This window comes from Mesoplodon bidens, assembly GCF_964165515.1.
Source record: "Mesoplodon bidens genome assembly, chromosome: 20".
NCBI classification, from domain to species: Eukaryota; Metazoa; Chordata; class Mammalia; order Artiodactyla; family Ziphiidae; genus Mesoplodon; species Mesoplodon bidens.
In genome coordinates this window covers 40,443,591-40,470,553 of record NC_138181.1, presented here as the reverse complement: position 1 = coordinate 40,470,553, position 26,963 = coordinate 40,443,591, and the positions used below count along the sequence as shown (strand labels likewise).

The 26,963-nt window shown below is 39.5% G+C and overlaps 1 long non-coding RNA gene across 1 annotated transcript in view; it reads right to left on the bottom strand.

The window, feature by feature from the left end:
* Nucleotides 1-1,324: 1,324 nt before the first annotated feature.
* Nucleotides 1,325-26,963, bottom strand: part of LOC308608267 — a 278,999-nt gene continuing 253,360 nt past the window's right edge. Inside the window, exon 3 of the long non-coding RNA XR_014014121.1 lies at nt 1,325-1,403. This is a non-coding gene — a long non-coding RNA (uncharacterized lncRNA). The remainder of the gene's footprint in view (nt 1,404-26,963) is intronic.

Here is a 26,963-nt window from a genome sequence, read left to right as displayed (position 1 = left end):
CCGGAAAGGAATATTGAAAGAAAACAACAGTGGTTGCTACTATTGTGTGTAGCAATTAAACCACAACTTTATTGCTAAAAAAAATCCCTTCTATTTTCTCTTTGCCCTTCACTAAGCTGAAAAGCAATAAAACTCTTCTGCAAGTACTAAATTTATGTCAACTTCAAAGGAGGAAAAAAAATAAAAGATTACTTATTTTGGATATAAAGTTAATTCAAATCTAGTAACCTGAATAGAAAATTATATCAGCAACACGACCGTAGCTATTGTCATAGACTCAAGATGTGGGCACTTAACCTCTAAACTTTTGCAATGATTTATTTTTCATCTGAAAAAAGTACAGTATATTGTCTTTGGACGAAGAGCATCAGAAAGAAATATGTACCAGTAACTCAATTTTTCTGACGTAAAAATGTTGTCATTCTTACATATTTGTATTTCATAATTATTTCATAATCTAGAAAACCCTTTCTCCAAGGGAAAATTTTACTGAATTATGTATTAAAAGAGGAAACAAGCCATCGATCAAGCAAAGTCAAAGAACTCAAAGAATTCAACCCATTAAGCCAAAGAGTCAGGCACTTTCTGAATGATTTACTCTAGGAAACTGGATCTTCTAGGCGAACCACTGTATATACACATCCTGGGCAGGACATTTATCAGATTTTCTGCTGTAAATTCTTTTATAGCTTTCTAGTAGAAAACGCTTTTCATTTTGAGGAAACTCCTCAGAATACGGTTTTAAATGAATCTGTTCCCAAAGTTCAAAAGCTTTAAATTACTAGACCATGGTTACCATTGAGAAAACGCACTGAGCTATATCAAGGAGAGAACAAAAATAACCAGGTACAAGTTTAATTCTCTAAGGTTGCCATGTAAGTGCTGCTCAGAAAGGATTAAGACTTCCTGAGAAGAAAAGAGCTTCCAAACAAACCACTTACAAAGTGGGGAAACACACATGCTCTATAATCCATTGTTTGGTCTACTCCATCCTAGTAGAAAATTCTCTCTAGTTAAAAAGCAGAGATTCTATATTTTAGGATGTTCTCATTCAGCTAATTTTTCAGAAATAAAAAAGCTGTAGAAATGCCATTGCTTTCATATTATCAGAAAGAATAAGAAAATCAGCTTAATTACACGTTTTGGCATCATTTACCTACAGCTAATTCACAGAGGTTAACAGCATGAGTAAAGACCTACAAAGCACGCTCAGTTTTAGCGCAAGTGTCTTATTTTGTCAAGACAAACAAGTTATATATTTTAAGAAGATTTTTTGTCTTATTTGGTAGGTCTGGAGACATTTCTGTCCCCGGGACTTACCTGAGCTTCTTCTTTAAAGAGGCCTTGAGTTTTCTTGATTGCACAGAAATTCGAAATCACTTTGTCTTAGAAGAGTAGGAACTCTGAAACAAAATAAATGAAATATATAAACTGGAAAAAAGCTTGATCTGATGTTTTATGTGTATAATTTCAGTTCTGAAACTCTTAAAAAACTGAGATGCATGGTAACAAGAGATTACTGCTGACTTAAAATAAACGGAAAAAAATTTTAATTTATTATACAGCAGGTTCTTATTAGTTACTTATTTTATACATATTAGTGTATATATGTCAATCCCAATCTCCCAATTCATGAATGGAAAAAATTCTTAATAATCATAAAAAGTCTACCCCAGCAGTGTGTTAAGCTAAATTTTATTTCATGAGTCCATCTAGAGCCTTTTTGCTTTTTTCTTCTAGTAGTAAAAGCAAGAAATTTATATGCTTATTTATCTTTGCGAAAAGTGAAATGTTTGTGAATTTATCTAAGAGCTGCCACCTTTTCGTCTTGTTTAAAGACCACCCCACTCAGTCCCTGTTGCTAATTCCGATTATACATGATGATAATTAGATTAACGGTAGGACAAACTTTAGGCCACACTATTTTCCCAGAGCCCACGATTATGTTTACTACTGTGTGAATTTACAAATACTTGTTTCTGGTTCTGTTGAAGGGAAAAAAATGCATGTGTTCCTCGTTTTTTGTATTTTACTTAGTCATTTTAAACAGCAATCACAGCTAAAATGAATCCATTCCTTGAGTTTTAACATTTAGTTTTCATTTCAGCATTATCATCCTTTGGAATAATTTCCAAGTGTCAAACAATGAGTCTTATTCTGTTCCTCCCTTTCCTTCTTTCTCACCTATACCTAAGAAAAAAAAATTAAAATAACAACAAAGAAACAAAAATACAGGGAGGATATAAGACAGGCAAAGATAGGTCAGAAATTACTTTTAGGTTTTGAACATTGTTGACTAAGAGATAATTGATGTAATTATTAGAAAAAGGGAAGTGAAGAGAAAGAGCTAGTTTTTCAGAAAGCCGTTGTATTTGTTTTCAAGGGGCCAGATCAATATCTAGTTAATACATTAGCTGAAAGTATTGAGTTACAGTGTGGGGAGTCATGGAATGGATGTCATTCTCCAAGAGATGCAGAGAAGCTGGTCTACACTTGAGGAAATATCTACATACAGAGTGTTGGGGAAGGAAGAGTCAAGAAAGGAGACAGGAGGAAAAGAATCAGGTCAAGGAGTCACACTGGAGGCCGGGGAGAGTGTTTTGTGAAGAGCTAATTGGTAAACAGTTGTGGATGAAGAATGTCACCTGCCACATCAGTAAACAAAGGATGCTCTGGCCATCAGGTTATCAGACTATGCAGCCACTTCCAACTGGGCTCCTTGCTTATCTCTTTGGAGCAGTCCCTCAGAGCTATCTGAGAGGCTGTCTCCTGGATTTAAGTCCTCAGCAAGTCCACTGAATTAACATAATTCTCAGCTTTTACGTTGTGGTTTTTTTTTTTTTTTTTTCAGGCACCACAGTGTTAAACGCTACTGGTAGATTTGAAAGGACGAGAACTGTCTGAAAATCATAGATTTGACTTTGCAAAACATTTGTGTCTTCTGAGACAGATATTTTGGTCACATAGAGGGTATAAAAGCTGACTTACAGGAGGAGGAAAGCTGGATCATGACAAGAAGAGGGAAAAAAAAGTATGACAGAGTTGAGGAAAATGTCTTCTTGGTGGTCATTTTGCTTTTGGTTACTTAAGGATGAATCAGCTTGAGCATGTGACTGCAACAGAAGTAGAGACCAGTGACAAGAGGAGGGTAATTAAGGTCCAGGGTAGGTGGGAGGTTTGGCTGTAAAGGAGGAGAGATGCCATTTCATCTGAGGCAGGAAGGAGAAAGTCATTTAAGAGGCACATGGGTGGAGCTGATGACTTGAGAAATTGTGAAACATGAAAGTGACTGGAGAGGACGCTTGGGCAATACGATTAGGTGTTAAATGTAAGTGAACACACAAGGTCAGGTAGGGATCCAGTGAGATTGAATAGGACAGGTTTATCCTGGACCAAGTTGGCAGATTCTCATGATTTTCTCAAGAAACTCTTCATGAGCCTCCAGCTAAGAAAATGAAAGGTGAGGCTCACCAAGGTTGGGGATCTTGGGTTGGCCAAAAACTGGATAGTCAAGAAGATGTACAAGAGTCAAGGAATGGATGATTTTGGAGACTGGGCTGATGTTTCAACTGGTTGACTAAGCCCTTTCCTTCCTTCCCTCCTTCCCTCCCTTCCTTCCTCTAATTCTTCACTTATTTATTCAACAGATACTTACTGAGAACTTTCTTTCCTCTAAGCTTTGTGCTAGGCATCAGAGAGAGAAATAAGTGGCTCTTAGATCAAGAATTTGTGGAGGAGGTGAAGTTACTTCCTAGTACTTTTTTAAACCATAATCATGTCAGCCACATTCACCTATCCTAGGCTCACTATCTCTCTGTGTAATACGTGTATATTCGTATGGGTAGATCTCTCTCTCTCTCTCTCTCTCTCTCTATATATATATATATACACATATATATTATGGCATCATTCATGTTTGTCTTATCTCTCACATGAATTCATCTGACCTTTGCACACAGTGGGTACTTGATATATGACACAGATACAATATATATGTCCTCTGTATTTTCATTTTTTATTGAGTTAGAATTAACATGCACTATTATAGTAGTGTCAGGTGTACAACCTAGTGATTCAGAAAAAAACTCGTGCTCCTTCAGGCTGAGTGCTGGGGGTCTAAGAATGCCGCTCAGCCACAGTGCTACTGTTGCACAGCCAATAACGGCTATAGGTGAGTCCAAATGAAGGGAGATTTCTACAAAATATCAAGGGGGAGGGGGGAGTGATGAGGCATCCTGAAATTGGAAATGGTCTCTTGAGCAGAGAAAAGTAATTCAACTCTGGTATGTGGTGATCTATGCCCACGGATCAGTATTCCTTTATTGAAAGAAAAAATACAATGAAATCATCTTTTAACCAAGAAAACAGGATTCTAACATCTCATGGAATCTGTGTGGGAGCCACTGTGCACTGGAGAGCAAACGAGCAGTGAAGTAAAGGCTCCGGCTCTGTAGCACAGGGGACTTCAACTACCGTCCTCTGCTCTACCAGCTGAGCTACTGAAAGGACCAGGGGACTCGGAATGGCTCCTGGAAACCCAAGGTTTTGAGGAAGTGTTCCAGGGTTCCTCGAAAGTTGGATTTGAATTTTATCTTTTAAAATGTATACTGCAGTTTCTTGCAGATATTCAAGAAGTTTATAGCTCTGCTTTGGTCTTGAACGCTAGACTCTGTGGATCTTTCCATATGTTATTGTTGATGCGTGAGCCCCACTATAGCACCTATGTTTCAGGTTCAGGGAAGGCCCAGGCTGGGCTTGGGCCTCTGGCTCTGACACTAACCCTCCACGCTCTCACAGCACCATTAGGGTTGTTACGTTTGGTGTTACTTGTCCTATTCACATTTATAAGATTCTGAAAGGGCAGGTTCTGAAACCCATTTCCTGTGGATGAACCCCAGCTTTGCTACGAAACTGCCATATGCCTGTGTAACCCTGAGTGAGACACTCAATCTCTCTGTGCCTTAATTACTTCATCTTTAAAATGGGAAGAAAATGAAACCTTCCATGCACTTACCGAGAGTGAGTTAATATTCGTAAGCACTTAGAGTGCTAGCTAATGTTTTAAAATGCTGTTTAATTCTAAATATTATTAATATTTATACACTAAAATAGTTTTTTCCTAGTCAGCTGCAATCAATGTTTTTAAGAGTAGGAACAGAATCTTCATGGGTAGTGGGATATTTTAAATGGACATTTTTCAAGGTATGTCTAGATTGATTGGATTCATAACGAAAAGAGTCACATTCTTCTAGAACTAACTTTTCAATTAGTATCAACCATCCTGAAACAACAAACGGAAGGAGGAGGGAACAACTGTTGAAAACGCTCATGTAAAATCAGGTAAAGCAGAGAAAGTATAGTGATAATTGTTTGTCCTTAGGTTTCACCTTTTAGGGTGATTAAAATGATCGTAAATCCTCAATGTCTTTCTGTAGTGAATATATCCTCTACTCCCCACCAAGTTTCAACTTTATCTTGAAACAAAGCATAGTGAGCAAAACAATAAGATGCAGATTCTTTCTGTATAAATTGATTGGCTTGGAGGAGAGACCTTCAAGATGGTGGAAGAGTAAGACGCAGAGATCACCTTCCACCCCACAGATACACCAGAAATTCATCTACACGGGGAACCACCCCTACAGAACACCTACTGAACGCTGGCAGAAGACCTCAGACCTCCCAAAAGGCAAGACACTCCCCCACGTACCTGGGTAGGGCAAAAGAAAACAGAACAGAGACAAAAGGATAGGGCCGGGACCTGCACCAGTGGGAGGGAGCCGTGAAGGAGAAACGGTTTCCACACACTAGAAGCCCCTTCGCGGGCGGAGACTGCGGGTGGCGGAGGGGGAAAGCTTCGGAGCCGCGGAGGAAACCGCAGCCACAGGGGTACGGAGGGCAAAGCAGAGAGATTCTCCGCACAGAGGACCGGTGCCGACCGCCACTCACCAGCCCGACAGGCTTGTCTCCTCACCCGCCGGGGCGGGCGGGGCTGGGAGCTGAGGCTCGGGCTTCCGTCAGAGCGCGCTGGCGGCGTGAACACAGCCTGAAGGGAGTTAGTGCGCCACGGCCGGCCGGGAGGGAGTCCGGGGAAAAGTCTGGAGCTGCCGAAGAGGCAAGAGACTTTTCCTTCCCTCTTTGTTTCCTGGTGCGTGAGGAGAGGGGATTCAGAGCGCTGCTGAAAGGAGGCTCCAGAGACGGGCGCGAGGCGCGCCTGAAAGCGCGGACCCCAGAGACGGGCGTGGGACGCTGGGGCTGCTGCTGCTGCCACCAAGAAGCCCGTGTGCGAGCGCAGGTCACTCTCCACACCTCCCCTCCCGGGAGCCTGTGCTGCCCGCCACTGCCACGGTCCCCGGCTCCACAGACAACGTCCCCGGGAGAACGCACGGGCGCGCCTCGTGCTGACGCAACGTCACGCCGGCCTCCGCCGACGCACGCTCGCCCCGCCTCCGTGCCCCTCCCTCCCCCGCGGCCTGAGGGAGCCAGAGCGCCCGAATCAGCGACTCCTTTAACCCCGTCCTGTCTGAGCGAAGAACAGACGTCCTCCGGCGACCTACACGCAGAGGCGGGGCCGAATCCAAAGCTGAGCCCCGGGAGCTGTGCGAACAAAGAAGAGAAAGGGGAATCTCTCCCAGCAGTCTCAGAAGCAGCGGATTAAAGCTCCACACTCAACTTAATGTACCTGCATCTGTGGAATACATGAATAGACAACGAATCATCCCAAATTGAGGAGGTGGACTTTGGGAGCAACTGTAGACGTGGGGTTTGCTTTCTGCTCCTAATTTGTTTCTGGTTTTATGTTTACCTTAGTTTAGTATTTAGAGTTTATTATCACTGGTAAATTTCTTTATTGATTTGGTTGCTCTCTTCCTCCTTTTTTTCTTTTATATACAGATACATATTTTTTTGCTTTTTCTCTTTTTGTGAGTGGTATGTGTATGCTTCTTTGTGTGATTTTGTCTGTATAGCTTAGCTTTTACCATTTGCCCTAGGGTTCTGTCTTTTTTTTTTTTTTTTTTTTTTAAGTGTAGTTTTTAGCACTTATTATAATTGGAGGATTTGTTTGTTGGTTTGGTTGCTCTCTTCTTTCTTTCTTACTTTAATTTTTTCTTTTAATAACTTTTTAATTTTATTTTTCTTTCTTTCATTTTTTTTCCTCCCTTTTCTTCTGAGCCGTGTGGCTGACAGGGTCTTGGTGCTCCGACCATGTGTCAGGCCTGTGCCTCTGAGGTGGGAGAGCCAAGTTCAGGACACTGGCCCACCACAGAACTCCTGGCTGCACATAATATCAAATGGCAAAAGCTCTCCCAGAGACCTCCATCTCAACACTAAGACCAAGCTCCACTCGACCATCAGCAAGCTCCACTGCAGGACACCCCATGCCAAACAACCAGCAAGACAGGAACACAACACAACCCATTAGCAGAGAGGCTGCCTAAAATCATAATAAGTTCACATACACCCCCAAAACATGCCACCAGATGTGGTCCTGCCCACCAGAAAGACAAGATCCAGCCTCATCCACCAGAATACAGGCACCAGCCCCCTCCACCAGGAAGCTTACACAACCCACAGAACCAACCTTACCCACTGGGGGCAGACACCAAAAACAACGGGAACTATGAACCTGCAGGCTGCCAAAAGGAGACCCCAAACACAGTAAGTTAAACAAAATGAGAAGGCAGAGAAACACACAGCAGATGAAGGAGCAAGGCAAAAACCCACCAGACCAAACAAATGAAGAGGAAATAGGCAGTCTACCTGAAAAAGAATTCAGAGTAATGATAGTAAAGTGGATCCAAAAATCTTTGAAATAGAATGGAGAAAATACAAGAAAGGTTTAACAAGGGCCTAGAAGAACTAAAGAGCAAAAAACCAAGATGAACAATACAATAAATAAAATTAAAAATTCTCTAGAAGGGATCAATAGCAGAATAAGTGAGGCAGAAAAAGGGATAAGTGACCTGGAAGATAAAGTAGGGGAAATAACTACTGCAGAGTGGAATAAGTAAAAAAGAATGAAAAGAAATGAGGACAGTCTCAGAGACCTCTGGGATAACATTAAACACACCAACATTCGAATTATAGGGGTTCCAGAAGAAGAAGAGAAAAAGAAAGGGACTGAGAAAATATTTGAAGAGATTATAGTTGAAAACTTCCCTAATATGGGAAAGGAAATAGTCAATCAAGTCCAGGAAGCACAGAGAGGCCCATACAGGAAAAATCCAAGGAGAAACATACCAAGACACATATTAATCAAAGTATCAAAATTAAATATGAAGAGAAAAATATTAAAAGCAGCAAGGGAAAAACAACAAATAACATACAAGGGATTTCCCATAAGGTTAACAGCTGATCTTTCAGCAGAAACTGCAAGCCAGAAGGGAGTGGCAGGACATATTTAAAGTGATGAAAGGGAAAAACCTACAACCAAGATTACTCTACCCAGCAAGCATCTCATTCAGATTTGACAGAGAAATTAAAACCTTTACAGACAAGCAAAAGCTAAGAGAATTCACCACCAAACCAGCTTTACAAGAAATGCTAAAGGAACTTCTCTAGGCAGGAAACACAAGAGAAGGAAAAGACCTGCAATAACAAACCCAAAACAGTTAGGAGAATGGTAATAGGAACATACATATCAACAACTACCTTAAATGTAAATGGATTAAATGCTCCAACCAAAAGACACAGACTGGCTGAAAGGATACAAAAACAGGGCCCGTATATATGCTGTCTGCAAGAGACCCACTTCAGACCTAGGGACACAAACAGCCTGAAAGTGAGGGGATGGAAAAAGATATTCCATGCAAATGGACATCAAAAGAAAGCTGGAATAGCAATTCTCCTATCAGACAAAATAGACTTTAAGATAAAGAGTATTACAAGAGACAAAGAAGGACACAACATAGTGATCAAGGGATCAATCCAAGAAAAAGATATAACAATTTTAACTATTTATGCACCCAACAAAGGAACACCTCAATACATGAAGCAAATGCTAACAGCCATAAAAGGGGAAATCGATAGTAACACAATCATAGTAGGGGACTTTAACACCCCACTTTCACCAATGGACAGATCATCCAAAATGAAAATAAATAAGGAAACAAAAGCTTTAAATGACATTAAACAAGAGGGACTTAATTGATAATTATAGGACATTCCATCCAAAAACAACAGAATACACTTTCTTCACAAGTGCTCATGGAACATCCTCCAGGATACATCATATCTTGGGTCACAAATCAAGCCTTGGTAAATTTAAGAAAATTGGAATTGTATCAAGTATCTTTTCCAACAACAATGCTATGAGACTAGATACCAATTACAGGAAAAAATCTGTAACAAATTCAAACACATGGAGGCTAAACAATACACCACTAAACAACCAAGAAATCACGGAAGAAATCAAAGAGGAAATTTAAAAAATACCTAGAAACAAATGACAATGAAAAGACGACGACCCAAAACCTTTGGAATGCAGCAAAAGCAGTTCTAAGAGGGAAGTTTATAGCAATACAATCCTACCTCAAGAAACAAGAAATATCTCAAATAAACAAGCTAACCTTACACCTAAAGCAATTAGAGAAAGAAGAACAAAAAAACCACAAAGTTAGCAGAGGGAAAGAAATCATAAATATCAGATCAGAAATAAATGAAAAAGAAATGAAGGAAACCGGAGCAAAGATCAATAAATCTAAAAGCTGGTTATTTGAGAAGATAAACAAAATTGATAAACCATTATTCAGACTCATCAAGAAAAAAAGGGAGAAGACTCAAATCAGTAGAATTAGAAATGAAAAAGGAGAAGTAACAACTGACACTGCAGAAATACAAAAGATCATGAGAGATTACTACAAGCAACTCTATGCCAATAAAATGGACAACCTGGAAGAAATGGACAAATTCTTAGAAAAGCACAACCTTCTGAGACTGAACCAGGAAGAAATAGAAAATATAAACAGACCTATCACAAGCACTGAAATTGAGACTGTGATTAAAAATCTCACAAGAAACAAAAGCCCAGGACCAGATGGCTTCACAGGTGAATTCTATCAAACATTTAGAGAAGAGATAACACCTATCCTTCTCAAGCTCTTCCAAAATATAGCAGAGGGAGGAACACTCCCAAACTGATTCTACGAGGCCACCATCACCCTGATAACAAAACCAGAAAAGGATGTCACAAAGAAAGAAAACTACAGGCCAATATCACTGATGAACATATATGCAGAATCCTCAACAAAATACTAGCAAACAGAATCCAACAACATATTAAAAGGATCGTACACCATGATCAAGTGGGATTTATCGCAGGAATGCAAGGATTCTTCAATATATTGAAGAATATATACACAAATCTATCAATGTGATAAACCATATTAACAAATTGAAGGAGAACACCCATACGATCATCTCAATAGATGCAGAAAAAGCTTTTGACAAAATTCACCCATTTATGATAAAAACCCTCCAGAAAGTAGGCATAGAGGGAACTTATCTCAACATAATAAAGGCCATATATGACAAACCCACAGCCAACATCATTCTTAATGGTGAAAAACTGAAACCATTTCCTCTAAGATCAGGAACAAGACAAGGTTGCCCACTCTCACCACTATTAGTCAACATAGTTTTGGAAGTTTTAGCCACAGCAATCAGAGAAGAAAAAGAAATAAAAGGAATACAAATTGGAAAAGAAGAAGTAAAGCTGTCACTGTTTGCAGATGACATGGTACTATACATAGAGAATCCTAAAGATGCTACCAGAAAACTACTAGAGCTTATCAGTGATTTTGGTAAAGTAGCAGGATATAAAATTAATGCACAGAAATCTCTTGCATTCCTATATACTAATGATGAAAAATCTGAAAGAGAACTTAAGGAAGCACTCCCATTTACCATTGCAACAAAAAGAACTAAATATCTAGGAATAAACCTACCTAAGGAGACAAAAGACCTGTATGCAGAAAATTGTAAGACACAGATGAAAGAAATTAAAGATGATACAAACAGATGGAGGGATATACCACGTTCTTGGATTGGAAAAATAAACATTGTGAAAATGACTCTACTACCCAAAGCAATCTACAGATTCAATGCAATCCCTATTAAACTAGCAATGGCATTTTTCACAGGACTAGAACAAAAAACTTCACAATTTGTATGGAAACACAAAAGACCCTGAATAGCCAAAACAATGTTGACAAAGAAAAACAGAGCTGGAGGAATCAGGCTCCCGGACTTCAGACTATACTACAAAGCTACTGTAATCAAGACAGTATGGTACTGGCACAAAAAGAGTAATATAGATCAATGGAACAGGATAGAAAGCCCATAGATAAACCCATGCACATATGGTCACCGTAGTTTTGATAAAGGAGGCAAGAATATACAATGGAGAAAAAACAGCCTCTTCAATAAGTGGTGCTGGGCAAACTGATCAGCTATATGTAAAAGAATGAAATTAGAACACTCCCTAACACCATACACAAAAATAAACTCAAAATGGAGTAAATACCTAAATATAAGGCCAGACACTATAAAACTCTTATAGAAAAACAGGCAGAACACTCTATGACATAAATCACAGCAAGATCCTTTTTGATCCACCTCCTAGAGAAATGGAAATAAAAACAAAAATAAACAAATGGGACCTAATGAAACTTAAAAGCTTTTGCACAGCAAAGGAAAACATAAACAAGCTGAAAATACAGCCCTCAGAATGGGAGAAAATATTTGCAAATGAAGCAACTGACACAAGATTAATCTCCAAAATTTACAAACAGCTCATGCAGCTCAATATCAAAAAAACAAACAAACCCAATCCAAAAACGGGAAGAAGACCTAAATAGACATTTCTCTAAAGAAGATATACAGATTGCCAACAAACACATGAAAGGATGCTCAACATCATTAATCATTAGAGAAATGCAGATCAAAACTACAATGAGGTATCACTTCACACCAGTGAGAATGGTCATCATCAAAAAATCTACAAACAATAAATGCTGGAGAGGGTTTGGAGAAAACGGAACCCTCTTGCACTGTTAGTGGGAATGTAAATTGATACAGCCTCTATGGGGAACGGTATGGAGGTTCTTAAAAAACTAAAAATAGAACTACCATACGACCCAGCAATCCCACTACTGGGCATATACCCTGAGAATACCCATTCAAAAAGAGTCATGCACTACAGTGTTCATTGCAGCACTATTTACAATTGCCAGGACATGGAAGCAACCTACGAGTCCACTGACAGATGAATGGATGAAGAAGATGTGGCACATATATACAATGGAATATTACTCAGCCATAAAAAGAAACGAAATTGAGTTATTTGTAATGAGGTTGATGGACCTAGAGTCTGTCATACAGAGTGAAGTAAGTCAGAAAGAGGAAAACAAATACTGCATGCTAACACATATATATGGAATCTAAAAAAAGAATGGTTCTGAAGAACTTAAGGGCAGGACAGGAATAAAGACGTATATGTAGAGTATGGACTTGAGGACACAGGGAGGGGGAAGGGTAAGATGGGACGAAGTGAGAGAGTGGCATGGACATATATACACTACCAAATATAAAATAGATAGCTAGTGGGAAGCAGCTGCATAGCACAGGGAGCTCAGCTCGGTGCTTTGTGACCACCTGGAGGGGTGGGATAGGGAGGGTGGGAGGGAGGGAGACGCAAGAGGGAAGAGATATGGGGAGACATATATACATATTGCTGCTTCATTTTGTTATACAGCAGAAACTAACACAACATTGTAGAGCAATTACACTCCAATAAAGATGTTAAGAAAAACTGATTAGCTTAACACCATAGGAAAAAAAATGTACATCAACAAAATTTCAATATGCCAATGAAAATAGAGAAATACCATCATTCAAGGAAAGTTACTGCCTCGCTCTCAAGGTGGCAGGTGACTCCTGCAGAAAAATTGTTAAACCCAGTTCTGCTGATACCAGGCAATTACCTACTTTGAAAATACAAGTGGTATAAACGTTTGGTAATATAGTCTGGAGAAGAATCTAAAGCTGTATTTTAAAGTTTGGAGATGAAGATGATTTGAATTATTTACAATTCAACAGAATCAGAGTATAGATAGATAGAACCCTGTTATCCTTAATTTTGTTTTTTATAGCCTAGTATTACACATAAATATTAGAAAGATTCTTTATGAAAATACATAACATTCAAGAGGAGAAGACACTTTAGGAGATGAGGGTGGTTTTTAACACAAAAGAAATAAGCTGACAACAATACAGTCAGGTCTGTGACTGTCAAAGCCATTTCAAAAAGCAAATTGAGCTTGTTATAGAGAATCTCAGCAAGAAAAATTAGTTCAATAAAATTATGGCTGAGAAATGTCTAAGTAATTTTGTTCTAATCGGCAAAATTAATAGCATGTTTTTGGTGTCTCACTTGCCATTTTAATATGAGAAACACATGAAAAAAGCAAGAGTGGTGGCTTCTATACATAGTACTTTGAAAATTCATTCAAGTGGTCTTTGCATTATGGGAAGATAAAACTAGCTAACTAGAACAGCTTCTTAGTTCTATGTATATTGGTTTGTTCAGAAAATATGATTGGGCATGTATTATGTGCCAGGCACTGTTTTTGTTTTACGGATAAAGGTGAGCAAAGGCAGAATCAGCCTTTGTCCTCATGTAGCTGGGGCAGATATTAAACAAATTATCGCACAAACATAGCTGTATACATAGCACAATGGTAAGTACTGCAAGACCACACAGCAGAAAGACCTGAGAGGCCTAGAAAAGGCTCTTTGAGGAAGATGGTAGGATTTACCCGGGCCCAATGGAGGAGGCTTGAGAAATGGGAGTGGAGAATCTTGCAGACCGGGGGAATAGCTTATCCAGAGGCCTTGTGATAGAAGGGAGAATGGTGAGCCTGAAGACCTGAGAGAGACCAGTTTTGTGGGCTCAGGGCCCTGGGCGTGGGCTCTGGTGGTGCAGAGGAGGTTGGGTGGTCAAGAAGTGGCCAGCCTTGGCAGTGCATGCTGGGGTGCATTAAGGATGTTAATTGTTATTCTGAGGCCAATGGAAAGCTTCAAAGGGATTCAAGCAGGAGACATGTGGTCATGCTTGCGTGTTGAATACTGTGACCACAGCTTGGAGACTCATCGGGAACTATGTCAATAGCCACAACAGAAGCAAGAGAAAAGTCACAATGAGAGACACCCATACAATTGAAGAACAGTCAAAGGATTTGGGTGAGATTTAGGAGGTAAGATAACAGTACTAGTCAGTAGAAAATGTCATACTCATGTTCAATACACAGAATGTTTCAGAGCTCTGCAAATTCTACTGCTTGTGAGTTCCAGAATTCCTGTTCTCATAAATTCTAAAGTTTCAAAGATTCAAGTTTGCTGCCTGTCCTGAGGGCCTTTGAGTATTAAAATGGCAAGCGAGACCAAGATATGCTATTGATTTTGCTGATCAAAATAACATGACTTACATACTTCTGAGTCATGACTTCATTAAACTAATTTATTTATCTTCCTGTTATTTTTGATAACAAGCTCTATCTGCTCATTTGAGTTGCTGTTACCACACTTTCAATTTTATGTAAAGCAGCAATAATGCAATGTATACTTTGGAACTCGACGTGCAAAATGAAACAATTTAAATAACAAACTTTGAGTTATTTCTGATAGAAACAAATCTTCAGGTCTTGCGATAGTTGAGACTTTGGAAAATGTCATTGTAGAATGTCTCATGATGTCACAAGATGTATTTGAAAGGTGTTTTCTGCCAAACGATGACGTTAAAATTCAAACTGTGGGGAGCCTGTGAACCAACTTCCTCCAACCTGAATATTTACCCAATAGTAAGGATGTGAGCAGCTGAATATCATGAATGATCCAACTAAATCTCAATATTCTATGGCTCATTGTCACAATGCTCTTAGTTTATCTGAATTTAAAATGTTGAAAATATCCAAGTCCAATATGTCTTTTTACATGTCTCCTTTTCATATCAATATAAGGATAATAGGGGCTTCCCTGGTGGCGCAGTGGTTAAGAATCCGCCTGCCAATGCAGGGGACACGGGTTCGAGCCCTGGTCCTGGAAGATTCCACATGCCGCAGGGCAACGAAGCCCGTGCGCCACATCTACTGAGCCTACGCTCTAAAGCCCGCGAGCCACAGCTACTGAAGCCCACGTGCTGCAACTACTGAAGCCCGTGCGCCTAGAGCCCATGCTCCGCAGCAAGAGAAGCCACCGCAATGAGAAGCCCGCGCACCACAACGAAGACCCAACACAGCCAAAAATAAATAAATAAAATAAATAAATTTATTTTTTAAATAAATAAATAAATAATCAGGCTAATGTGAAGACTGTTTAAATGTTTCATATGCATCTCACAGTTTTAGTGATAAAAATGACAGTTCATTTTATAAATTGGTTACCTCAAGATTTAGCTGCCTTAAATCCTTTTTGAAAGAAGGCAGAGTATCAATAAATACCACATGCATAAATATATCATGAGCAAACCACCATCAAGATCCACCTCACTTCCCCAACAGGTAGTAAACATTCTATACTTTTGTAATTTACCGATAGTGCTACAGCGTCGCAGTTTTACTCTCCTCCCCTCTACCCGCACTGTTCAACTCTTGATGGATGGATGTATTTAGTACAGACTTTTTAAGAAATCCACTTTCTTGTAAGCAAAACAAATACAAGATAGAACAATGCCCGCCTTACTTACTTACTTATTTTTGTAAAGAAGTGTTTCAGCTTTTTGAAGGAAAGATATTACTATTAGAATCCTGACTCTGAGTTTCTTTCTGACCAATAGTTAATCTTTTGAAGGCTGCCCTCACCCCGCCATCCACAGTTTACCTTCAATATTTTTTCTTTGTTAGCAACAACACATTTAAAAAATGAAATGTATAATCGTGAGTGCATTATTGTAATGTGCTCTTACAAGGGAATAAAATAGCTTGACAGTACAAGAGCAGTAAAGAATTGGTCCCCTCTACAGAAAGTGCCTAAAATTTAGACTCATGTAGCTCCATGAACTCTACAGGGTTGGGAATGCTTCTAAATTATTTTATCATCAATGCATCATAGGCATGAGAGTATGACAACCAAGGCATTACAATTACAGTGGATTTTGGTAGACGTGATATCTTATACTGCTACAGATTATATAAATGAAAAAAACATTTCCTTGATCTTTCAAAATAAGCTTCCTTTGTGGCATATTGTCCACAAAATACTCCCCTGTCAGGAAATGTCTAAAACAAACACACAAACACGTGGACAGCCTTTTCACCAGGTTTGAGGGAGAGCCCACTGAGAGAGAATTTTCCGCACAAATGCGGCCAATGATCGGTCACACACACAAGGTCAGTGGTGCCATAAGCTAGAAAAGGCCAGTCAGAAACTCCTCACTGTGACATAACCTTTGTTCAAAATTGGTCTGATAATCAGGGTAGGTCTATATCTTTTTTGACAAAAAAACCGAATGTGTCTGTGTCCAGGAGGGAAAGAGAAACCTATTATAACTCTAACTGAGACAAACTCAAAAGCTATTGGGTCCCTATTTCCCCTCTACATGTATTCTCAGATTCATCAGACTCTAACAAATATTAAAGGTCTAAAAATAAATAGTAGCAGCCCCAAACCCCAAGTTTTTTTTTTTTTTTTTTACAACTTTATTGGAGTATAATTGCTTCACAATGGTGTATCAGTTTCCGCTCAAAACCAAGCTGGTCAGTATCTTCAAATGCCTCCATGATGTGTGAAGTGGATCATTGTTATTGGTAAGTGGAAAGGTGGGGGGAAAAGTTGAAAAGAGGAACTGTTTTCACAAATAAATGAAAGTCGGGAAGAACTTCTGGGCCGTGCTTTCAGAGCCATTTCAAAGCGCCAAATAAGCGAAAACAAATAAACCAGCCCTTCATTTTGACCTAGATCGCTGTTTAAACAAAGGTACATGCTCTTAATTTACACGAAAAGCAATTAGACCTGCCGCTGACAGCACTGTGAAAAATGCATCTGCTTAGGACAAGCTTTTACATTTGAGAAGAAAAAGAGCTGGAAGAGGACTTTATATTTGAGAAAAAAAAGAAAAAAAAAAGAGCTGGACGAGGTCCCCTGACCCCCCCGCCAAACCTTACCCACTATCCACTTTGGGCCAGAAATGTTATTAAAAGTTTTAAACTGGTTGAGACAAGAGTTATTATTGTTACACATGTTTAAAGGGTGTTTAAAATTATTTTCTGATTCAGACTTCGAGCCCAAATTTTGACATTTTATGATGATGTTTGATATTTAAGAAATGGCTAGAAAGTGATATAATTTTTTTCCTTCTCTGGAATGCTTTGTGAACAAGCTAGACTTTGAAATACAAAGGTAAAAAATGAATTGAGAAAACCACAGCAGGAATAATATTCATATTTACATTTATTCATATTATTAAAATATGAATTCGTAGTTTACATTTTTAGAGTATGTTTATTTTTCTGTAGACCAAGATTTTATCAATTCAGTAAATGCCTCTTTCCTTTTTTCTTTCTTTTTTTTGGAACTTTTTTTTGTTTGTTTGTTTTGTTTTGTTTTATTTCTGGTGAGAAAGATGGTACATGTTCTTTTCAAGAAGTAAACATTTAAAGGAGAAAGTAAGAGATTGACCACTCTTGACATTTTGAAATTACATTTTCCCACTTACATTTATTTATTCAGCAAATATTCATTGTTCAACTGTCATCTAGTTGAATATTCCTAGGCGATGATGGACACAGTGGTTAACAAGGCAAGCTCCACACTTGCCCTCACAGGGTAAGAAGTCTAGAAGACCATTATACCAATGGATAAATGCATTGTAATTACAAATTTGACAAATCTTTAAAAAATATTTTTCATTTTTTTTTAATTGAAGTATAGTTGATCTACAATGTTGTATTTGTTTCTGGTGTACGGCAAAGTGATTCAGTTATATATACATATGTATATGAATATATATGTATTCTTTTTAATATTCTTTTCCATTACAGTTTATTATCAGATATTGAGTAGAGTTCCCTGTGCTATACAGTAGGACCTTGTTGTTTATCTATTTTATATATAGTAATTTGTACCTGCTAATCCTAAATTCCTAATTTATCCCTCCCCCAGACCCCCTCTCCCTTTTGGTAACCATACATTTGTTTCCTATGTCTGTGAGTCTGTTTCTGCTTTTGAAAAGTTCTTTTAGTGAAAAAAAAAATGATGGTGTATGTAAGAATACAACAGAGGGTCAATTCCAGTCTTGGGTGTATGTTAAAGCTTTCCTGTGGGAGTTTGAGTGGGATGTGACAAATAAGTAGACGTATTAGGTGGAGAGGGAAAGAGAGGAGGAAGAAGGAAGAGGATGTGCCAAGGCTTGGGAAGGGAGGCTGCTGGTCGGTCAACATGCGGCAGGACTGACTGGGAGGAGGACGTGGTGCCAGGTGGGGCTGCAGAAGAGGGCAGCAGCCGGATCTCACCGAGCCTGAAGCCCACTGTGAACACTGTTTGTGTTTGTTATCCCTGAAGTGATGGAAAACCACTAGAGGATTTTTAAGTTGGGAAGTGACATGATTCAATTCAAATAGTCACTTTGAATGATTGCTTTTAAAATACAGTAAGTATACTTAAGATATTCCCAAAGCTTCACGAGTCATGAGTTTCAGGGCCAGGGGAAGTGATGGAGACTTCTAAAATGGAGCTGGCCAGAGATTCTTGGCTCCGTGCAATGATAAAAACAGAGCAATTTGTTGGCTTCCTTCAGGCCTCTGAGTCTCATGCAACAAAGCAGAAAAACCCAACTAAATCTTTTTTCTACCATAACATTTCCGAGAGAAATGAGGTCAAGACTACAGGTCAATTTTGGTCTGGAGGTAAAATGTCTAGTCTGTTTAAAGTCTTACTTTGTTTTTATCCTTTCATACCAGGACCGGTACATACAGGCAAGACCATTCAGTGAAAAATATTGTGCAAACTAATCTGGGTAGTTGACTTGGGGGTGTCGGCGATAAAACTGAGTGACGTTCAGACATTATGTGTACAGGGAGGGTGGAAATGTCCACGTGAGGAACTGTAGCTAGTCTGCGGCACCTCAGCTCATCCCTCAGGTAGGACACTGGAGAAGCAGAGGACCAGAGGGAGCTTCGCCAGAGGCACTGGAACTAGCCCAAGTGACACGGGCAGGGTCTGGCTTACATGACTCAGGGCATTTGCAGGTTTTACTTCAGTTCCACACAAATCTGGAGAGAGGGAGGGCGGATCTCCAAGCCGGGAGGGGCAGCTGCTCCCAGGGCGCTGGGCAGCCGAGAGACACCAAACATCCACTGAAGGGGTCAGATGCTGAGAGCAGCAAAGGGAAGTGACAACACTGTCATTAACCAGGGAATCAGCTGAGGCCAGAGGGCAGCTGAATCAGACTCAGGCGTTTCCACGAGTTTGTTTCACGTGTACGTCCAGGGGATACAACTTTCGCGTGGTTTGCTTTTCGTTATCCAGGGAGGTAATAGATATTGCACAAGGGTCTGGACACTGCCACTTATGCTCTGGACGATCCTGGGAAAGCTTCTTAGTCTTTTACCATGAAAATAAGAAGAAAACCCTGCACAGGACTGTTCTAGAATTAAATGAGATGATGTACGATGTCTGACGCAAAGTGATTGTTTAGCAAATATTAGCTCTTATTATATTTCAAAATCTGTGGTAAAATGCAATTTCTCTGGGTTTTTGTTTTTTTTTTGGTTTATACATCTATGTAATAGGAAGCACCCAACTGTTAAATGGCTCTTATTTGTAAAGCGTGCAAAGAGTCTTAGAGGGAATACCACTTTATCAATGTGAAGGATTCTGAAAAATGCAATGGAAGATTTCATCTAAGCTAGATAAATATTATTATCCTCATTATATAAAGGTCAGAGTGATGCAGGGAACTAAAGTAACTTGTCAAAGAATGTCAGCGTTTGAGATTACGATTCTGTCTTTCCTAGCTCCTGCGAATGCTGTTAGACAAAGGCTCTCTGAAGCAAAACATCCTCCATTTAAATCATTTCAAACATGCCAAATGATGACCGCTCAGCCACTTCTTTTTTCGTTGTTGTTTTTCTCCATTCAGCTCACATCTCCGAATTAAGCAAATAGTTAAGGAAAAAGAAAATACAAGTTTGTGCCATTATGGCATTGGCTAATCATGGAGGATGGCTACAGAGAATGAAAGGCTCAGGGTTCTCCTTACATATACTTACAAGATGACCAGGAGAAAGTTAGCAATTCAATCTCAATTAATTAACATTGAAAACCAAAAGACTCATTCGTTACCAGCATAGAAATAAGCAGTAATTTCGCTGGGGGTACAAACCAAATAACTACTCATTCAGAATTAGCTGTTCCCTAACTCCAAACATTCACAACACCATTTCCAGCTCTAGGCAAATACGGGATGTATTTTCCTGCCTCACCATAAACTTCTTGTGGTTTGCATTATTATTTGATAGAATATAATAAGCTCCTTATCTTGCTCAAAAGCTTTAAGATCTCTATTCTCTTTATTCTTCCTCTGAAGACATCACAAATAAATCATAAAGTGTGCCCTTAGCTTGTAAAAGAGCAAAGGGAGAATCATCTTAGTCCATCTCTCTGAACACGTTCATGGGCTCATGACAAGTTCCAGTTGGGGTACTGATGTAAGTTTGTCACGCAAATTGATGCTGTGACAATTTATAGGATTCTACCCCTCTTATCATATGGGCCTCATGTAAAGCATGCAATAACTAGAAGAAAGCACTACTTAAAAAGCCTGCATCGGGCTTCCCTGGTGGCTCAGTGGTTGAGAATCTGCCTGCTAATGCAGGGGACACGGATTCAAGCCCTGGTCTGGGAGGATCCCACATGCCGCAGAGAGACTAGGCCCGTGAGCCACAACTACTGAGCCTGCGCGTCTGGAGCCTGTGTTCCGCAACAACAGAGGCCGCGATAGTGAGAAGCCCACGCACCACGATGAAGAGTGGCCCCTGCTCGCCGCAACTAGAGAAAGCCCTTGCACAGAAACGAAGACCCAACACGGCAAAAATAAATTAATTAATTAATAAACCGCCAAAAAAAAACCCAACACACACGCAAACCAACTACCAAATAAATAAAAGCTTCACAGTCATTTGTCCCTAAGTAAACACCCCAATTTTGCTATATCCAATTTTGCTATATCCCTCAATTAATATTTTTTTAAAAAGCCTACATCATTATTTTAACCCATGGGACTACATTTCTTAGGTTTGTATCTAAATAAGTTGTGTGTGTGTGTATCTGGATATCATAATGTTGCCACAGTTAAACTTATTAATAAAGAGTTTAGAGTGAAGAAATGCTTCTCAAAAATCATATTCACCTTTCAAAGCAGAACAGGCTAAATATTGCACATAAGAATAAACAGTACTATCTCTTTCGCTATTACACTAATCTTAATGACTGTGTGAAACTCAACCCAGGAAAAAGTCCATTTCATTATACACACCAGTATAATCTTCACTAGGTGTGGTAGAAGATCAAAGACAAACAAACCAACCAACCTCTCCATCAACCTACGTTCCTAAACCACAAAAGTTCTTGCTTTTCTCATACCTGTATTTTGGGGGGCAGGGTGAAGCGGGGGGTTGGGGGAACAGCCATGGCCGGGGGGTCAGGGGACTGGATGAGGATGGCAGGAACACTGGCAAGGGAGCAAGAACTAGGGGGGCAGGACTGGCCTTGAGAGGCTAAAGGCAGCTAAGCCCACAGCCCGCTCTGTGGCCTCTGTCTAAGATTCAGAGATGGCCTACATTTGTGTATCATCTTGTCCGTGTTTGGAATATGTATTAATTACAAGGCAAACAATGAGGGGTGATTTGGAGGATTTTATGACTTTTGGAAAATGAATTCTTGATCAAATCTAGGAAAAATTGTAATGGCCCAAATCACAAATGTTATGTTTTATGTTTTAAAATGTTCTGTATTGTCAGTTAATTCGTATGACAATTTTTAAAATGACTGTCACTCTATTATTTTGTGCGTGAAACTAATCAACACTGGAAAAAATCTAAACAGTATACTAATAACAAATTTCAAGAAATTACAAAGAGAACACATCTGATTTGTATATACTAATGGCCTATGTTCACTGGCAAAGAAGTAATTTTTAGTTCATGATGTGATTATTTAATGATATTATGGGTATATTTTGAACCCAAGCACATATTTTTAATACTCTGTTAAGCAAATCCATTTTGCCTGTGGAGAATGTTACAGACATTAGTTTGGCCGATGGATATCATCACATTTTCTAGTTACAACTTAGTCCTGTAATTGCTCTGCACTCAGAGGTCCCGCTGAAGCCCCGGGTTTTCTCAAATAACTTTATGGGGGACATCAGTACGGAAGAGGACAAAGCAGTTGTGAAACCTGCTTTTACAAACATGGTGTTAGGTAAAAAAATCTAAAACCCCAAACAGGTCATGCTAAGAAGGAAGTGAAAGCAAATTGTGTTCCTACTTGAGAATTTAGAATTAAGTATATTTTCATAAATAGGGTAAGAAGTTTCCCTGTTTGGAAAACTTCTGTGGATCAGACAACCTCAAGTGCCTTGATTATAATACCAAAAACTTGAGAAATTCAAGGTTACGAAGAAACAAAAATAGAAAAATGGATATAATATTATTTTGCTTTATCGAGCACATTTCTGCACAGTGTTTGTTTACCTCAGTCATCTGTATAATGCTGCTTTGAAGGATAAATGTCTCTGAAACAGGAAAAAGAACAACTCACCCCACATTAAATTAAGGCATCAGAGTCGGATCTTTAATCACTCAGGTATTTTAAGTGGCTGAAAATATCAGGTTCCCCAAATAATCAATAAAGATTATGAATCGGTTCATTGATACAAGCCTAAAAATTCCCAAGATTTTTAAAGAACAAACTCTATGTTTCTAAGGTAATGAAGTTTATCTCTAATACACTGCAGACAAAGTGTGATTAAAATGGTCACCTTAAAATTGGAAGATTATGAAATAAAAATAATGTAAAACAATGAAATTTCTGGGGTTTCTGAACACCTGCACAAGAAACGACTGTGTGTGCTGATAGCTGCCATTTTATGAAATCTAGTAGGAAGTCCAAATGGAGAAAAACAAAGACGTTCAGGACGCTAAATTTTCAGCGTGTCTTTTCTCTTTTCCCCTGCTATGAACATTCCAACAAGAGGGAAGGGGACTTACGGACTACAAGGCCACCTGGCTGCCATTATGGAGAGCTGAGGCCTCGGCCACTGTAACAACTAAACGGCCTTTGCAGGAGGGTGCGGGCGGTCGTGGTGGTCCCAGAGGAGGCCTGGGCTCACACAGAAGCACCCCAGACAGCACCTGGCACAAGCTAACACTGTAAAGGTGGCTCTGAACACTGGTTGTTGTGAAAAAGTAGAGAGAAACAGTAGAGTGCAGTTTAATTCCCCTTAAATTCCCTTTGAAAAATGGGGTATGTCTTGTGTCCCTTAATTTAAAATCCTACGTCTCATTTTGATCATTTGTAAGAATATGTATTTCCACTCATACTGGACTTTGCTTTTATAGCAAATACAGCCAGGATTGGTGTAATTGGCTTAATGAACTTTACCATTAATTATATATTCTGTTAATCTCTCTGCATGTCAGTTGGAAAGGCTGACCCCTTCGAGATAGGTCTCTGGTCCCAGGGTCTGCTCTCAGGAGCTCAGAGATTTCTGCTAGGACTACCACCCCATTGCACTTCATTAGGACTGGCTGCCTGGGGTTCTGTGAGGCTGAATACTTCCCTGGTGCCCCGTCCGTCCTGCTGCAACTTATTTGTTTTGCTTCTCATCTCAGGATCAGCTTGCCTGTGCTTTCCAACGTGACAATTAACTAATTTCATCAATCCAATTTAACCACGTGCTGCCGTGAGCAGACTCTAGGAGGGGCCCTGGGGTCACCTCTAGGTTCTTTCTTCCCCTGCTGGCGTCCTCTGCTCCTCACGAAATCTCAGTTTTCATCACAGATTTCTGGAGAAAATGCGCCCCCCTCTCCTTCTGAAATGGCAAGTAAATTCTATTTTCTGAGCCAACTTAGATGGATGGGTTGGTGGCTGCCTCCATGGCTGTGGTGGGGCTGGTGAAGTGTGCACTAGACTTTGTGGGAAAGGGTTTTATGATTGATTAGTGATGTCTCCTCAGGGTCAAAAATGGCCCCATATTTGCTGACTTTGCCTCTATTTCATAGAGCAGGAGGTTAACAGTAGGTAGCTGCCTAGTGTGTCTGCATATCAGCTCACAATTTTACTACTTTTAGGGTAACCAAAATTGTCAAAATTATATATAGAATACTCACAGAGAAAGTTATGTCTTTCATTAAAATGAAAATGTAATTTTGGGCAAAATTTGACTTTTCCTGGTCAAATTCAGAGTGCTCAGTTAAGTGTATCCATGGCATTCTTAGATGCTGATTCAACAGATTCTCCCTGAGCCATAGCTTTTCTTCCCAGAGGCATTTCCCTCAGTTCTAGACTGGTCCCTACAAGTCCTTGAGCTGCTGACTTTAGTATCAGAGGAGAAAGAGAGGCACAGAGTCAAGTGGGAACAAGGGACATGAGTAGGAAAAGAAAAATATGCTGGAACAGGAAAAGTGGTCAGTGAACCCAAAGTAATGAAACTAATATTCTTCTGCAAATGGAAGGTCCTCTCCGATGGCAACTGCAACTCACGTTGAACCGGGGTAATGGGGCTGAGAAAACACGGGCCTCCCGAGAGGACTAGTTTGGAGGAGGACACTTATTTGCTTGTATAATATAAGCTCTAGCGTAGCTACTAGGGAGAAAAATCAGTGTTATTATCGCAGCCATAAATTGGATCCTTACCTGTAATTTTTAAAAGAAATGAAAAATTGCAAATTGTATATCTGATAAGAGGTTAATATCCAAAACACATAATCAACTCATGCAACTCAATGGCAAAAAAAAGTCTGATTTAAAAATGAGCAGATGATCTGAATAGCCATTTTTCCAAAGAAGACATATAGATCATGGCCAATAGATAACATGAAAATGCTCAACGTCACTCATCATCAGTGAAATACACGCCAAAACCACAATGAGATAGCACCTCACACTTGTCAGAATGGCTACCATAAAAAAGACAAGAGATAACGAGCGTTGATGAGGATACAGAGAAAAGGGAAGCCCTGTGCCCTGTTGCTGGGAATGTAAATTGGGGCATCCACTATGGAAACCAGTATGGAGGTCCCTCAAAAAATTAAAAATAGAACTACCATATGATCCAGCAATTCCACTTCTGGGTGTTTATGTGAAGAAAATGAAACGCTAACTCAAAAAAATATATGCACCCTAATGTTCATTGCAGCATTGTTTACAATAGCAAAGATGTGGAAATAACCTAAGTACCCAATGATGGATGAATGGGCTGATTTAGGCAGAGAGTATTATAGAGCATTTGGTGTGAATGCTTGGACAAGGATGCTCTCTCTTTCTTGTTGGATGTAAGCAAAGAAGCATACACCCCAGGAACAGCTGTAGCCCTTTTGGACCTCTAGAGGAGGAAGGGTTAGGGTGAGGCCAACCCCATAGGTGGCAGAATAGAGAGATAAAAAGAATTCAGACCCTTGATCATATGGTTCGGCTGCTGGATCAAGACCCTCCAGAACATAATGTTACCTCTGGCCTTTATGAATATGTAAGCATATACATTTCCTTTGTTACGTAAGCACCACGAGGTAGGATTTCTGTTACTTGAAACAGAAAAAATCTGGGACATAGGCAAACACCCACCCCTGTCCCAACTGGTGTTCCTTTGCAGTGAAGAGAACCACTCCCAAAGCTGTCATGACATCAACTCATCCGTCTTGCTCACAGGGATATGTCCAATGTCCACCAAAGTAAGTGGCACATGCTAGACATTCAATAACGTTTTCCTAATGAAAAAAAAAAGATGCTGTGTATTTATACAACGGAATATTACTCAGCCACAAAAAAGAATGAAATCTTGCCATTTGTAACAACATGGATGGACCTTGAAGGCATTACGCTAAATGAAATAAGTTAGAGAGAGAAAGACAATTGCCATATGATCTCATTTACTGTAGAATCCGAAAAAACAAAAATCCCAAACTCTTAGATACACAGAACAGATTGGTGGTTTGCCAGAAGTGGGAGGTGGGCAGGTGGGCACAATGGGTGAAGGAGTCAAAAGATGATACAAACTTCCGGTTATAAAATACATGTGTCATGGGGATATAATGTATAGCTCTGTGACTAAAGTTAATAATACTATGTTGTACATTTGAAAGTTGCTAAGAGAGTAGATCTTAAAAGTCTCATCACAAGGACAAAAACTTGTAACCGTATGTGGTGATGAATGTTAACTAGATTTATTGTGGTGATCATTTCACAATACATACAAATATTGAATCATGATGTCATATACCTGAAATTAATATAATGCTCTATGTCAGTTATACCTCAATAAAAAAAGAAATGAAAACTGAACAAACCCCAAAGCTTCACTTTCATAACAGCAATAATCTGGTATAAGAAAAAGTACTGGGCTCAAGACTGAGATAGAGTCTTTGTATGTAGTTTCAGAATCAAACATATCCATCTGTCTCTTTGCATGCCCACCATTCATTCATTCATTCAAAAAAAAAGTGGAGAGCTTTGATGTAATGAACCAATAAATTGGTGGGAGGGTTATTTGAGAGGCTGGAACGCCTAAAATATAATGAAGGTGCAAGGGGCAACTGCTCTGATGAATTACTGGCTCTAAAAGAAGAAATTGTGCATGCTTATGGGAAACTCTGTGAAAGTGAAACATAAATATAAAACAGACTATCTGGACCTTTCATAAAAATTTCTCAAGTGGTCCTGTGTGTCCTCACAGTTATTCTCAGTTTTCCCTG